We start from the raw sequence: 16,528 nt of genomic DNA on the forward strand, positions 1-16,528 counted from the left end.
TTCAACATAGTATTGGAAGTTCTGGCCAGGGCAATCAGGCAAGAGAAAGAAATAAAGCATATTCAAATAGGAAGAGAGGAAGTCAAATTGTCTTTGTTTGTAGATGACATGATTTTATATTCAGAAAACCCCAACATCCCAGGTCCCAAATTCTTTGAACCGATAAGCAACTTCAGCAAAGTCTCAGGATACAAAATGTATGTCAAAAATCACAAGCATTAATTTACACCAGCAATAGACAAGCAGACAGCCATATCATGAACTCCCATTCACAATCACTACACAGAGAATAAAATACCTAGGAATACAGCTAACCAGGGATGTGAAAGAACTCTTCAAGGAGAACTACAAACAACTGCTCAAGGAAATAAGAGAATGTCAACAAATGGAAAAACATTCCATCCTCATGGATAGGAAGAATCAATATTGTGAAAAAGGTCATACTGCACAAGGTAATTTATGGATTCAATGCTATTCCCATCAAACTACCATTGACGTTCTTCACAGAACTGGAATAAACGATTTTAAATTTCATATGAAATCAAAGGAGACCCCATATAGCCAAAACAATCCTAAGCAAAAAGAACAAAGCTGGAGGCATCACACTACTTGACTTCAAACTACACTATAAGGCTACATTAACCAAAACAGCATGGTACTGGTACCAAAACACATATAGCCCAATGGAGCAGAATAGAGACCTCAGACATAACACCATACATCTACGACCATCTGATCATCATCAACAAACCTGACAAAAACAAGCAATGAGGAAAGGATCTCCTATTCAGCAATTGGTTCTGGGAGAACTGGCTAGCCATATGCAGAAAACTGAAACTGGACCCCTTTCTTACACCTTATACAAAAATTAACCCAAGGTGGATTAAATACTTAAATGTAAACCCAAGACCATAAAAATCCTAGAAGAATACCTAATACCATTCAGGACATAGGCATGGACAAAGACCTCATGACAAAAATGCCGAAAGCAACTGCAACAAAAGCCAAAATTGACAAATGGGATCTAATTAAAGTAAAGAGCTTCTGCAAGGCAAAAGAAACTATCATCAGAGTGAAAAGGCAACCTACAGAATGGGAGAAAAATTTTGCAATCTACCCATCTGACAAAGGTCTAATATCCAGAATGTATAAGGAACTTAAATTTACAAGAAAAAAACACCCCCATCAAAATGGAAGTCTAGTAAGTAACTGTTCAACATGAAAAGGATGGTGGAGGCAGAAATGAACTTGGAAAGTATGTGTGAGTTGAAGATGCTTACTTTGTGACTGTGGAATAAAGGCAGCTGAAGCAATAGTAAAATATGGCAAGTGTGGACTGCAGGCAAGTGAATCTGTCTGTCTTAATGCTGGAAGGAAGGAAGGAGGGAAGGAAGGAAGGAAGGAAGGAAGGAAGGAAGGAAGGAAGGAAGGAAGGAAGGAAGGAAGGAAGGAAGGAAGGAAGGAAGGAAGGAAGGAGGGAGGGAGGGAGGGAGGGAGGGAGGGAGGGAAGGAAGGAGAGAGGAGTGGGGAGGGGAGGGGGAGGGGGAGAGGAGCAGGGAGGAGGAGGAGAGGAATTCTTGGCAATGCAGAAAATATCTAATAATTTGAAATGGGCCACAAGTCAGGGCTAAACTAGCAACATGGTGATGGCCTGGCACTGAGTACAGAGGGCTGTTTTCTTTTTCTTTTTCTTTTTTTTGTTTTTTTTTTTGAGACAGAGTCTCGCACTGTCACCCAGGCTGGAGTGCAGTGGCATGATCTCAGCTCACTGCAATCTCAGCCTCCCAGGTTCAAGAAATTCTCCTGCCTCAGCCTCCCGAGTGGCTGGAACAACAGGTGCACACCATCACACCTGGCTAATTTTTATATTTTTAGTAGAGACGGGTTTCACCATCTTGTCCAGGCTAGTCTTGAACTCCTTACCTCAAATGATCCACCCGCTTCAGCCTCCCGAAGTGCTGGGATTACAGGTGTAAGCCACCACACCCAACCAGAAGGCTGTTTCAGAAGACCAGAAAGAATTGGTCCCAACAATGGAAGGAGACAAGTGGTGGGAAGTAGTACATAGGCAGGGTTTATCAACACAAAATCAAGTCCAAAACCTCCATTTTGTTTTTAGACACTGATATCTAAATTCAGTTATATTTTGAAGAAATATATTTTTAAAATCTTTTTTAGATAAATTTTTTAAAGGTGGAAGGACCATGGTGTCTATCAAATTGAGGAACACATATTATTTATCAGTATATATATAGAAATAGGGTTTAATAAAGAAAAGTCAAGTATCTCATATGTATAAAACAGGGGCATTTAAAAGACATGCAACCAAAGCCATTCTCTAATAGATGGTGTCAAATTAGTTTTTCCCATTATGTTATTAGCCTAAGTGCTTCAATTCATCTACAAAATGAAGGGACATTTTTTCCCCAAGTAACCTCAAGTCAATCTTCTTTCCATAAGTTGATTATTCAACTGGAAATGATTTAGCAGTGATCTCACCATAGCTTAAATGTATTCCAATAAATGGCGTGCATGAACATTAGAAGATTGATATATTCATTACAATGAAAAGCATTAATTCCACAATATTTATTTAAATTTTTAAAAATCCTCAGTGGTACAAATGTAGATTAGTTGAAATAGGAAATTATGTCTAAAAATGCAATACACATTCTTGCCATAGATATCAGACCAAAGATTCAGACTAAAACATGACTTATTTTCTTTGTCAGAAATTACAAAATGTGCATTTTTTAGCAGATGCTAATTGTACCAATGGGATTTGTCCAAACCACTCTCATCTGGGATGTGTTTAATTCTTACTACATCAGCACATCTATTCTTCCTCTGAGGCTTAACTAGAAATGTACATAATAAACCTTATTTTTACCATTACGTGAAGTGTAGTGAATACATGGAGCTGTTAGTTCTTTCAGTATCTATCAGGGACATACTGTGTTACATTGCACTGTTATAAACGGTGTGGGCAGGTGCCATGTGGTTGAGAAAATAATCTGAACTGTCATGAAATGATTTTAGGGTAAGACAACATACAATGATAGAATGCCATTTGGGGTAGTAAATAATGATAATTAGGGACCAGGAAAGCACTCCATAAGTTACCAACTATACAGTAAATATAAAACATTTAAAATGAGTTAGAGAATGGAGAGACAAATATCAGGTTTAATGTTCAAGGGCAAGAACACTGTTAAGAAAACCCAAGGATACCCCTTGCTTACAAACCTCTGTGTGTTTTTCTGGGACCATGTACCCTTCAAGAATATTAATGACAGCATAGATTTACGTTATACTTTACACCTTTCAAGGCTCTTTCACATATGACTGATAAGTCAGGGAGTGTTTTATTATCACCACTGCCCATACAGAGGAACAAGACTCAGTAACATGAGGTGAGTTTTTAAACATGAAACAAAAGCAAAGCATCAGGCCTCCAGTGGCCAAGATTCCGCTCCTGGCTGTTCCATATCACAGCAAGACGTGTGGCCCAATGAGAGCATGTGCAGCAAAAGGAAAAGAAGAGGGGAACAGAGAGAAGGATTTTACAGCACCTGAGTTGTCAAATAGGCTCCTGGGATGATGGTGAAAATCATTTTGAAGAAATTATCCATCATTTATTCCTTTGGGTGGCAGGAATGCAGGGAGGGGAAAGGGTCATATAGTTGATTACTATGAAGGCATCGCCCTTCTGGGTGAGTGACAGTAGCCCGTTTTAATGCATTATTTGGCCTAAGCAGGCACCCTCCTGTGGGTTGTGTGGATAGAGAGCCCCCCATGTATAAAATGAAAGAAAAAGTTGTAAACAACAAAGATCAATTAGGGAGTTAATAACTTGTTTGTATTTATAGTGAAGATATGAAAAGCCAGTTCCCACATAGGGAATGGTTCAACTGCACAGAGAAAAAAACTGTACTGTAGACAGACTTCACAAAGTAGTCACATACACACCGATTACTCCCTCTAGATCTGACTTCTGTCCTAAGTAAAACTGTAAAATAATTTGCATTTATCCTCTTTCTAACGCCAGCCAAACTCATAGGGGGAAAAGTTCCTTTTTAAGAAAATAAAATCTCTATTTCAAGAAAGACATAATTTTAATTTTAAAATTAAAAATTTTAAAATTTAGTCAGTCTAGTGTCTGGGCATCTTCTCTCCTCTAAATTATCTTGTTTATCCCTCCTTTTGCCTTCTATTTGCAACGAAAAAGAGTAAATCCATAAAGAATGCTGATCTGCTAGGAAGAATACACTACAGTTCTCTCTCATGTAGCTTTTTTGAACCTGAGGACCCAAAGAGGAGATAAAACGCATTTTTTCATCAGTAAAAGTCATCAAAAATGTCTTGAAGACTCACAGGGAACAAATATCCATGGTAAGATGATCATATACAGTCACTTTCTGACCACCAGTAAGCTTTCAGGAGAAAGAAAACTCTGGAAAACTCAAGGATACAACTAGAGGTTAAGGAATCCACTCATTAGAATACACAGCATGTCATTTCTGCACAGTGGCGATGCTTTTCCTTCCGCTGCACAGATCCATCTCAGGAGCCCTCTTGGAGTTGTCAATATAGTCATTATCAATTATGTAATGCAGGGGGGAGCAAAGATTAGTATTTCAAAGCTAAGACATCCCATGATTTATAATCTTACATGTAACTGTCTACAGCAAGCATTGGGAACCTGTCATTAAAAGGCATTAACTTGAGAAAATTAGAGTTCTGTATTGATCACCAAACATGTATAGTTTATTGTGGAGTGATGCTTTAATTTATATTCCAAGCAAGACACTAGGTGAATACTATTTGTGTAGAGAGGACTTCATCCTGAAGCCATCTGGTTCCACAATGTGACAGGAGCTGTGGGCAAGCATCTTCTCTTAATATGTGTATTCCAGTGTAGTAGACAGGCAGAGAATGAACCCAACACCACTTGTGCAGGGCAGCCTGTGGTTAAGGCACAATTATTCACCAAAGAGATAAGAAGTCATTTTGTCTTGAACCTGCTGAACTTGGGCTAGTCAATGGCTGGATGGACAATCTAAAGGAAATATTACCTTTCTACAACCCCGTTTCTAGGTAGGTGGACTGCCTCTCTGCTCTTTGCCCCCGCTACCTTTCTAACAATTGACTTTCCTTAATAAAATTAGATAGCGGTTTCTATGTTACTTAGCCCAATTCCTGAGTTTCTGGAAGTGAACACTAGAGGATTGCAACTATGTGGTATGATTCCTGGGAGAATTGCATGTGAGGGCACATTATGTCAGATAATAAGACTGTCAGGACCAACCTTTAGAGAAAGCATCTGACAGTTCAGAACTGAACATGGGAGAAAGTAAAAGGGCTTTTTCAAGCATTGCCTAATAGTAAGTTGGGCAGAAACCTCACAGCATCTAGGAAACCATGAGCTAAAAATGGTTTTCAACCCTAGCTGCATATTATAATCATCTGGGGAGATTTTATAGAACATTGATGTCTGTGCCCCATCCCCTGAGATTTTAATTTAATTGGCCTGGGGTGGGAAGCCAGGGACTGAAAACCTTTTAAAGTTTCCTAAGTGATTCCAACATGCAGCCAATTTTGGGAGCCGCTGGTTTTAGCATGTTGGAGTATATGTAAGTAAATGTACGATAGAAAGAATAGAACACGTTGAAATAGCTAAGACGTGGTATAGACATCAAAATGGTATATATGGTAAAATTGAGGAGCGAATAGCAAAGTAGTATATAACAAAGAAATATGGATACAAAATTTTGGTTTTTACATCAGTCTTGGCTGGTTGGCCAAAGAGTCTTAGAGGAAACATGGTAGTATAAGAAAGCACCCATCTGCCTCTTCTACTTATTTTATGTCATTTTTTCAGAGACGAAGTTTCCCTTTGTTGCCCAAGCTGGTTTCAAACTCCTAGCCTCCAGCGATCCTCCTACCTCAGCTTCCCAAAGTACTGGGATTATAGTTGTGAGTCACCACACCTGGGCCCCTTCTCTAATATCCAAGTCTTAGCTATTTCAAGGAGTTCCATTCATTCTATCTTACATTTACTCACATATACTCCAACATGCTACAACCAAATGACACAAAAGCACCACTGTTACTTGGAAACCCAGCAGCTGAACTGTGTGGTGGACATCAGCTGAATTTAGTGGAAATCAGGCATGCCATCTCTGGCTATGAAACACAGAGAGGAGTACAGGATAAATGTAGGATCAGAAAATCAGATTTTGCAGCTTTGAGATTAGAACTGGAAAATCATTCCTCTAAAAAAAAAAAATCTTTGAGGAGCCAGTGGACCATGTCTATGTCCAATGTGTGTTTCACAGGAGCTGCAGGGAAAATGTTCACCGTGTCCCATCCAGCTTTTATCTGCACATTCAGACTTGGATGTAAACAAAAAGGAGAGGGTGATATTAGGAGAGCTTGTAGCTAGATACAGAGCAATGCGATAAAGGGAAATTAAAAGAGTGTTTTTAAAGGCTTAAAACCTCAAAGATAAGCATCTGACAAAGAGCATTCAAGGCAAAGAACAATAGATTAGAGAGGTAGCTTTGATAAATTTTCATGCTGTGGAAACAAGAAGAAAAAAGAAATAAAACATCTAGAAGGAGTCCAAAGACCTCTTTGCCTATGCATTATTAAAAACTAAAGAGAAATAAAAAACAACTACTCTTGACAAATATAATGATGACAGCTTTGATGTTTCTGTGCTAGTCAAGGATGAATGAAGAATACGTAGCTTCTAAATACAAATATATGTGTAAGCTGCGATAAAATTACATTATGCAGGGCCTTATCACTATCTCTAGATCTAAATGGAGTCTAGTTTAGATGTTAATAAATAATTCTGGATGGATTTCAGGATCCCTCCAAGCGTTACTTGTGGTTTAGTCGTTAATATCATATAGACTTGTTCCCAAGTAATTAAAAGCCTTTGAGATATCTAGTCTGAACAAATCTACCAAACTCTGAATCAGCTGAATTTTCACCTTCCACCTCTTAGCATGTTCAGCTAATAGAGAACCTCTAGCTCTTGCTAAGCTACGGAAAGCACACAAAAAAGCAAACTTTTCTTCACCTCCTCCCTTGCGATAGCAGTAATATGTTTTTTTTTCTAATCCAGAGCCTGTGGAGCCTTATTATCTGGGGGGGAAACGTAATGAAAGAAGGGAAAAGATGTGCCACATGGCCCCATCAAATAAGGCATTGGCTATTATTTCTGGTGATTAGATTAAAGAAATCTCAGAGCACCTCAAAGCAATTTATAGAAAAACACATTCATGTTTACCTGGGGAGAAGTGACTCAGGTTACAGCTTCCAGATTCCAGCCTTAGTGCCTTAAATCTAATTAATGGAGCATATTGCTTGGTATTAAGCTGCATCAAGCTAGGCTGTAATGAGATGTGGTATTGACAGTGACTTTTCTATTTCAACAGAGCAGTTCAGATGAAAGCACTTGTTTGAAAGGAAATGCACTTGGTCTGAATCCCCTTCTACTCCCTTTCCTTGGAACCAGATGTCTGTATTCTCAAGATCCACTCTCATTTTCTGTGTCCCTTCCCTTTGTCTTCATTGCCAAACAATTTTATAAGTGGGTACCAGTCCATCAGTCTAAGAGGGAAAGATCTCAGTCTGGATTCTGTTATTATTTTGAGGAGTTCCCTCTGATGTCTTAAACTCCATTTTTTAACAACCCCTCCAGCCTTTGCACTCCCACACTCAACAAAATAATAATAGCTGATACTTATTGGACATATTTTCAACCAGAATAAAATTGAGACCTTTATGTTTAGCATCTTTTATGCTTGTAAGACACCTTGATAGGATATAAGTCTCTTCATTTTACAAATGATGAAACAAAGGCCTGAGAAGTTAAATTATCTTGCCCAAGGTCACATAGCTATTGAATAATAGAGAGTGGCATTCAGGTTTTTTTTTTTTTTCAATCAATGCAAAGTTGTTCAGGACCTACTAAGTGCTAAGAAGAGAAGCACTACATTAGGAGTAAGAAACACAGCCATGAGAGGTAACCTCACGGAGATTTTGTTACAGTGAGCCAAAAAGGTAAATACGGATTAAAATGTTGGCAAATTGTGATGTCATTAAATATAGAATAAAGGGAAGCCTCCAAAGAAGGTGGTCAGGAAAGGCTGTGCTGCAGAGGGCACATACAGCCTGAGTTCCTAAGGACAGTCAGTCAGCTACAGGATGCATTGGGGAGGAGCAGAGTAGAGCTGGAACTTAGGGGAGCGGTGGTCCAAGCCCAAGTTCCTAACTATTGTACAACATTTACTGTTTGACCTTCTCCAGAACAATCTGAAGCATTCATTTCTCTCAGCTTATTCTAACCAACTCACTCACCTTCTACCACCATTTTAGATGTTCCTATATCTTCTACTCACATTTAATTATTTTCAGTCTAAGGAAAAGAGGTGTCACTTACCCCATTTCCAATTTGTTTCTCTAAGGGATGCACATAGCCATGTGGCTTTCCTGGAGCCTTGTTACTCTGGCTGATTTTCATCTTCTGTCTCTCCATCCTCTCCTTCCTCTTGATTCCTTTCTTGCAGTGCACAACATGCACATGTTTCTCAGACCTTAATACAGCTCTCAAACAGGCAACTCCTTCCAGCTCCAATCCTTGAAAACTATTATCTGCATTTTATCTCCCCATTTTCATTTTTCATTCACTCCATGGACCCTGTGAACTGTTTTAACCTCTTTCATTCCACTGAACAGAAGAGGTAGTGGAATGGAGATAACATGTTTTGAAGTCAAACAAATGGATTAGAAACCCAAGTCCATCTTTACTTGTGTGACTTTCAGGAAGATACGTTACCTTCCTAAAATTGAATTTATAGATCTATAAAATAAGAATGTGATATTAATATCAGTCTCATAGGTTATAGAAGATATTAAAAGAGACAATCCATACAAAGCACAGCACAGCATAGAAACTCAGCGAGAATTACATGAATGTTAGCCATTATTTAAACTGTACCAGCAAAATTCACTAAATGTTCAACTAATTGTTAAATCCAATGGAATGCTTTCAGACCTAGTCTCTACAGCTTCCTTTTGCTATCTGACGTTATTGAACATCTTAAAACTTACCTAAGCCTTGGCCACCATAACACCACTTTATCCTGATTCTCATAGTCAGAATATCCTGACTATTCTTTCTTGGTATGCTGCATTGGTACTTCTTCCTCTACTTCCTCTTGTTTCCTTGGACTACTTCCATTATCATTCTAGACCTCCCTTCTGGTCATTCACAGGGCCTCAGTTGCCATCTATATGTGAATGACTCTCAAACCTCACTTTCACCAGCCAGTTGCTCTGTGAGCTCTAAATGTATACATGTATTCAACTGTCTGCAGGACTTCACCTCCGTGTTCCATGGGTACTTCAGTGTCAACACTGAGAAAACCGTGTTTCTTCCTTGGGTTCCCTGACTCATATTCTATTACCAAGATCTACCATATTTCCCAATAAAAAAAAAATTGGAAATATCTTAGGTTACTTGCCTAGCAGATACAGGACAAGTACCCAGATCTCTTGCCTCCAAACCCAGGACTGTGACTCAGTGCACCATATTCAGCAGTGCACAGCATGTGCTTTCAACTAGTAATAGCTTGATATTATTATCCTGTGATGGTCAATTTATGTGCCAACTTGGCTAGCACAGAGTACACAGTTTTTGGTCAAATGTTAATCTAGATGTTTCTGTGAAGGTGTATTTTTTTTTTTTTAGATGTGATTAACATTTAAATTGGTAGACTTTGAGTAGATTACAGTGTAGGTGGGCCTCATCGAATAAGTTGAAGGGCTTAAGGGAAAGAACTGAGGTTCCCCAAGAAAGAAGGAATTCGCCTCTAGACTGTCTTCAGGCTGAAGCTGCAATAGCAAGTCTTCCCCAGGTGTCCAGCCTGCTGGTCGGCCCTGCAGATTTCAGACTTGTCAGTCCCCACAATCACATAAGCCAATTCCTCAAATCAATCAATCAACTAATCAATGAATCTTTTTCTCTCTCTTCCTCTGTCTCCTATTGTTTCTGTGTCTCTTCGGAATCATATTGGGTCTGTTTCTCTAGGGAAACATAGTCAATTGGTTTTGTTTCTCTGGGGAATCCTAATACATACATTATACGTGTGTATTCTATCATTAGAAACATATCATTAGCACTCCAACCACTTAATTTTCCTTTTGCATATCTGTATTATTTAATTTTGCATAAATAAACATCTTGTATATAAGTTGTCTACTTAGAGAAATGGTGTCTGAAAATATGTTAAATCTTGTATACAGTAGGTTCTTTAGTCTTTAGAAGAAAAGGTATCTTTCTGCTTTTCTCTCCCACTCACTTCTTCTCTGCATCAGCCTCCTAATGCACTAACCCTGCCAGCCTCCTACCCAACCCATCAACTAATGTCAGCTACATCACACACCTTAGTGTTTCACAAAGATTTGCAATCCAAGTATTTTAGGCTCCTTGGATAGAAAAACAAACTCAATTGCTATCTTGAGATCCAGGTGGCAGAAAAAAATTCAAAGGTAATAAATCACAATTTTGTGTCTTTTTTTCCCTCTTATACTTCTACTTGATTATGTCCTAAATTGATTAATTTACCATGTATCATTGCTCTCAAGTGATAACTTAAGGATTGCAAGAGCTTAGCATGTCACCAGCAATTTGGCTTCCTAGAAACAAGGGACAAAAACCTGATTTGAGAAGAAATCTCTGAGGGATTAATTAACTCAGCAAAGGCATTTACAGCACTGGGTAAAGACTGGATGGTGAAATGAAGGTTGGGTTCATTCCCTGTGTGCCACTGGCTAAAATATCCAGTTAATCTAACATATTAGACAAATACTATAGGATATAAAAAGAAGACAAAGATGTTATATTTGTTGTTGTTGTTGTTGTTGTTTTTCCCTGCAAAAATAAAATAAAATAAAATAAAATAAATGATGTCTCTCCTTCCTTTCTCTACCTGGCAAAGGTAATAGTTAAGAAGTGCCTGGCAAGTACCACAGTAGGGTTCATGTTAAGCTTCAACTTTAAGATGATGTTCAAGGATTCTACTCACACTTGCTGAACTGCCAGAAATTTTAATAAATACAAATGCTTTGGAATTCTAGTTTCTGGTTTAAATGGATTACAGTATTTACCTAGGTTAGCCAGGCGTCTGTCTCGAACAAGACTCTACAACTATTTACTCAAGTAATCGATCTTAGGAGCTTTAACTTCTCCACAGATTCCATGCCCTGCTCCTTTGAATGTCCAGGCTGCTGGAATTGATACACAGAGGGGAATAGAAGAAATTTTTCATATAAAAAGGTAAATAATATATTATCACTCATGTCTAGGGAGAGGAATATAAATTGGGTCCCCACAAAGGCCAATTCTTTCCTGTTTCTCTATTGGTTTTTTTTTTTTTTTTAAGAAAATGCCTTTACTCATTATTTGATAAATGGTAAAATATTTTAATTTACCTCCTACCAATATCCCTCCTGGTTTTATTTTGACAATCTATAAGATACCAAAAATTTTTAAAGAGTAACATAAAATCTTAACACTTCTGAAATATTGAACGATTTAGTAAAATGTATGTTTCCATAGTGCACACATTGGCCATGGAGACTCATAATGTTAGATTAAAAAGTTCATTTATTTTTACAGGAAAAATATCAATTAACTTTAAAAAAAATAATATGCATATATCTTTGTAAATAACACATATCCTGAGAGGAAGAGGATGCATGAGGGTTCTTTAAAAATCGACTCTGGGTGTAGTATGTTCTATAGCCAGAGGAATGGATGAAATAATCTTTTAATCTACCTTTATCATGCTAGAATTTTAAAACAAAGGAAAATATATTCCCATGACAGAAATGAACTTTTTTTAGTATAATGCTCACCAAAGGGAAGAAAGACATGTTCCAATGTTTTTTTTTCCCCCTTTTGTCTGGTACTACTTTATATTTCTCTCTCCAACAAAATATTATCTCTGTGGATGACAGATTTTCAATATCTTGCTCTTACCTATCTTTTCTTTCCATGAGTTATTGGGGTATAGGTTGTATTTGGTTACATAAATTCTTTAGTGGTGATTTGTGAGATTTTGGTTCACCCATTACCCGAGTAGTATACACTGTACCCTATTTGTAGTGCTATATCCCTCGCCCCCCTCTCACTCTTCCCTACAAGTCCCCAAAGTCCATAGTATCATTTTTATGACTTTGCATCCTCGTAGCTTAGCTCCCACATATCAGTGAGAACACATGATGCTTGGTTTTCCATTCTTGAGTTAACTTCACTTAGAATAATAGTCTCCAATCTCATCCAGGTCACTGCAAATGCTGTTAATTCATTCCTTTTCATGGCTGCTTGGTATTCCATCATGTATATATACCAGTTTCTTTATCTGCTCATTGACTGATGGGCATTTGGATTGGTTCCATGATTTTGCAATTGTAAATTGTGCTGCTATAAACATGCATGTGTAAGTATCTTTTTCTAATAATGACTCCTTTTCCTCTGGGTAGATACCCAGTAGTGGGACTGCTGGATCAAACTGTAGTTCTACTTTTAGTTCTTTAAGGAATCTCCATGCTGTTTTCCATAGTGGCTGTACTAGTATACATTCCCACCAGCAGTGTAGAAGTGTTCCCTGTTCATTGCATCCACACCAACATCTACTGTTTTTTGATTTTTTTATTATGGCCATTCTTGCATGAGTGACGTGGTATCCCATTGTGGCTTTGACTTGCGTTTCCCTGATCATTAGTGATGGTGAGCCATTTTTCATGTTTGTTGGCCATTTGTATATCTTCTATTGAGAATTGTCTATTCATGTCCTTAGCCCACTTTTGGATAGGATTGGTTTTTTCTTACTGTTTGAGTTCACTGTAGATTTTGAATATTAGTCCTTTGTCAGATGTATAAATTGTGAAGGTTTTCTCCCACTCTGTGGGTTGTCTGTTTATCCTGCTGACTGTTCCTTTTGCCGTGCAAGAGCGCTTTAGGTTACTTAGGTCCCAGCTATTTATCTTTGTTTTTATTGCATTTGCTTTTGGGTTCTTGGTCATGAAATCCTTGCCTAAGCCAATAAGCATTTTTCCAATATTATATTCTAGAATTTTTATATTCAGGTCTTAGGTTTAAGTTCTTAATCCATCCTGAGCTGATTTTTGAATAAGGTGAGAGATGAGGATCCAGTTTCATTCTCCTACATGTGGCTTGCCAATTATCCCAGCACCATTTGTTGAAAAGAGTGGGAGAACAGCACCATTCCCCACTTTATGTTTTTGTTTGCTTTGTCAAAGATCAGTTGGCTGTAAGTATTTGGGTTTATTTCTGGGTTCCCTATTCCATTCCATTGGTCTATGTGCCTATTTTTGTACCACTACAACGCTGTTTTGGTGACTATAGCCTTATAGTATAGTTTGAAATCAGATAGTGTGATGCCTTCAGATTTGTTCTTTTTGCTTAATCTTGCTTTGGCTATGTGGGTTCTCTTTTGGTGTTATATGAATTTTATAATTGTTTTTTCTAATTCTGTGAAAAATGATGGTGGTATTTTGATGGGGATTGCATTGAATTTGTAGATTGCTTTTTTGCAACATGGTCATTTTCATAATATTGATTCTACCCATCCATGAGCATGGAATATATTTCCATTTGTTCGTGTCATCTATGATTTCTTTCAGTAGTGTTTTGTAGTTTCCCTTGTAGAGGTCTTTTGATTCCTTGGTTTATTCCTAAGTATTTTATTTTATTTTTTGCAGCTATTGTAAAAGGGGTTTGTTCTTGATTTGATTCTCTGCTTGTTTGCTGCTGGTTTATAGAAGAGCTACTGATTTGTGTGCATTAATCTTTTATCTGGAAACTTTGCTGAACACTTTTATCAGTTCTAGGATCTTTCTGGAGGAATCCTTATGGTTTTCAAAGCAAATGAACATATCGTCAGCAAACAGTGACAGTTTGACTTCCTTTTTACCGATTTGGACGCCCTTTATTTCTTTCTCTTCTCTGACTGCTCTGGCTAGGACTCCCAGTATTATGCTGAAGAGGAGTGGTGAGAGTGGGCCTCCATTTCTCATTCCAATTCTCAGAGGAAATACTTTCAATTTTTCCCCATTCAGTATTATGTTGGCTGTGGGATTGTCATAGATGGCTTTCATTACATTAAGGTATGTCCCTTGTATGCCAAGTTTGCTGAGAGTTTTAATGACAAAGGATTCTGAATTTGGTTTAATGCTTTTTCTGCGTCTATTGAAATGATCATGTGATTTTTTTAAAAATTCTGTTTATGTGGTATATCACATTTACTGACTTGCATATGTTAAACAATCCCTGCATCCCTGGTATGAAACCCACTTGATCATGGTGGATAATCTTTTTGATATGTTGCTGAATTCAGGTAGCTAGCATTTTGTTAAGGATTTTAGCATCTATTTTCATCAAGGATATTGGCATGTAGTTTTCTTTTTTTGTTATGTTCTTTCCTGGTTTTGGTATTCAGGTGATCCTGGCTTCATAGAATCAATTAGGAAGGGTCTCCTCTTTCTCTATCTTGTGGAATAGTGTCAAAAGTATTGGTACCAATTCTTTGAATGTCTGGTAGAATTCTTCTATGACTCCGTCTGATCCTGGACTTTTTTTCCTGGTAATTTTTTAATTACCATTTCATTCTCACTGCTTGTTATTGGTCTGTTCAGGGTATCTAATTCTTCCTGATTTAAGCTGGGAGGGCTGTATTTTTTCAGGAATTTATCCATCTCCTCTAAGTTTTCTAGTTTATGTGTGTAAAGGTGATCATAGTAGCCTGGAATGATCTTTTGTATTTCAATAGTGTCAATTGTAATATCTCCTGTTTCGTTTCTTCGTGAGGTTATTTGGATTTTCTCTCTTCTTTTCTTGGTTAATGTTGCCAATGGTCTATCAATTTTCTTTTTGAAGAACCAGCTTTTTGTTTCATTTATTTTTTGTAACTTTTTTTGTTTCAATTATATTTAGTTCTGCTCTGATCTTGGTTATTTCCTTTCTTCTGCTGGGTTTGGGGTTGGTTTGCTCTTGTTTCTCTAGTTTCTTAAGGTGTGACCTTAGAGTGTCAGTTTAGGCACTTTCAGTCTTTTCTGATGTGGGCGTTTAGGGCTATGAATGTTCCTCTTAGTACCACCTTTGCTTTATCCCAGAGGTTTTCATAGGTTGTGTCATTACTGTCATTCAGTTTGAATAATTTTTAAATTTTCATCTTGATTTCCTTTTTGACCCAATGCTCATTCAGGTACAGTTTATTTAATTTCTGTGTATTTGCACTGTTTTGAAGGTTCCTTTTGGAGTTAATTTTCAGTTTTATTCCACTGTGGTCTGATAGAGTACTCGATATAATTTCAGTTTTCTTAAATTTATTGATGCTCATTTTATGGTCCATCATATGGTCTGTTTTGGAGAAAGTTCCATGTGCTCTTGGATAGAATGTGTATTCTGTGGTTGTTGGATGAAATGTTCTATACATATCTGTTAAATCCATTTGTTCCCAGGTATAGTTTAAATCCATTGTTTCTTTGTTGACTTCCTATCTTGATGACCTGTCTAATGCATTCAGTGGAGTATATTGAAGTCCCCCACTATTATTGCATTGCTGTCTATCTCATTTCTTAAGTCTGTTAGTAATTGTTTTGTAAATTTGGGAGCTCCAGTGATAGGTGCCTATATGTTTAGGATTGTGATATTTTCCTGTTGGACAAAGCCTTTTACCGTTACATAATGTCCCTCTTTGTCTCCTTTAACTGCTGTTGCTTTAAAGTTTGTTTTGTCTGATATAAGAATAGCTACCTCTGCTCACTTTTGGTGTCCATTTGCATGAAATGCCTTTTTCCACCCCTTTACTTTTAGTTTATGTGAGTGTTTATGTGCCAGGTGAATCTCCCAAAGGCAGCAGATAGATGGTTGATGAGTTCTTTTCCATTCAGCAGTTCTGTATCTTTTAAGTGGAGCATTTAGGCCATTTACATTCAATGTTTCTATTGAGATGTGAGGTGTCATTGCATTCATTGTGCTATTTGTTGCCTGTGTACTTTGGGTTTTGATTTTGGTGTTTGCTTTTTAAACTGTATTTTTGTTTTATAGGTCCTGTGTGATTTATGCTTTAAAGAGGCTCTATTTTGATGTGTTTCCAGGATTTTTTTTCAAGATTTAGAGCTCCTTTTAGCAGTCCTTGTAGTGGTACCTTGGTAATGGTGAATTCTTTCGGCATTTGTTTGTTTGAAAAAGACTGCATTTTTCCTTCATATATGATGCTTAGTTTCACTGGATACAAAAGTCTTGGCTGATGCTTGTTTTGTTTGAGAAAGATGAAGATAGAGTCCCAATTCCTTGTAGCTTGTAGGGTTTCTGCTGAGAAATCTGCTGTTAACTTGATAGGTTTTCTTCCATAGGTTACCTGATGCTTTTGTCTCACAGCTCTTACGATTCTTTCCATCAACTTAATTTTGGATAACCTGATGA

General features: G+C 37.5%; 2 long non-coding RNA genes across 2 annotated transcripts in view; both read right to left on the reverse strand.

Moving 5' to 3' along the window:
• LOC105476605 (uncharacterized) overlaps window positions 1-8,866 on the reverse strand; it is a 62,039-nt gene extending 53,173 nt beyond the window's left edge. The window contains exon 1 of the long non-coding RNA XR_011606549.1: window positions 8,456-8,866. This is a non-coding gene — a long non-coding RNA (uncharacterized lncRNA). The remainder of the gene's footprint in view (window positions 1-8,455) is intronic.
• A 2,317-nt stretch (window positions 8,867-11,183) lies between these two features.
• LOC105476606 (uncharacterized) overlaps window positions 11,184-16,528 on the reverse strand; it is a 48,373-nt gene continuing 43,028 nt past the window's right edge. Inside the window, exon 6 of the long non-coding RNA XR_011606550.1 lies at window positions 11,184-11,304. This is a non-coding gene — a long non-coding RNA (uncharacterized lncRNA). The remainder of the gene's footprint in view (window positions 11,305-16,528) is intronic.

Source organism: Macaca nemestrina, chromosome 8 (genome assembly GCF_043159975.1).
Source record: "Macaca nemestrina isolate mMacNem1 chromosome 8, mMacNem.hap1, whole genome shotgun sequence".
Taxonomy (NCBI): domain Eukaryota; kingdom Metazoa; phylum Chordata; class Mammalia; order Primates; family Cercopithecidae; genus Macaca; species Macaca nemestrina.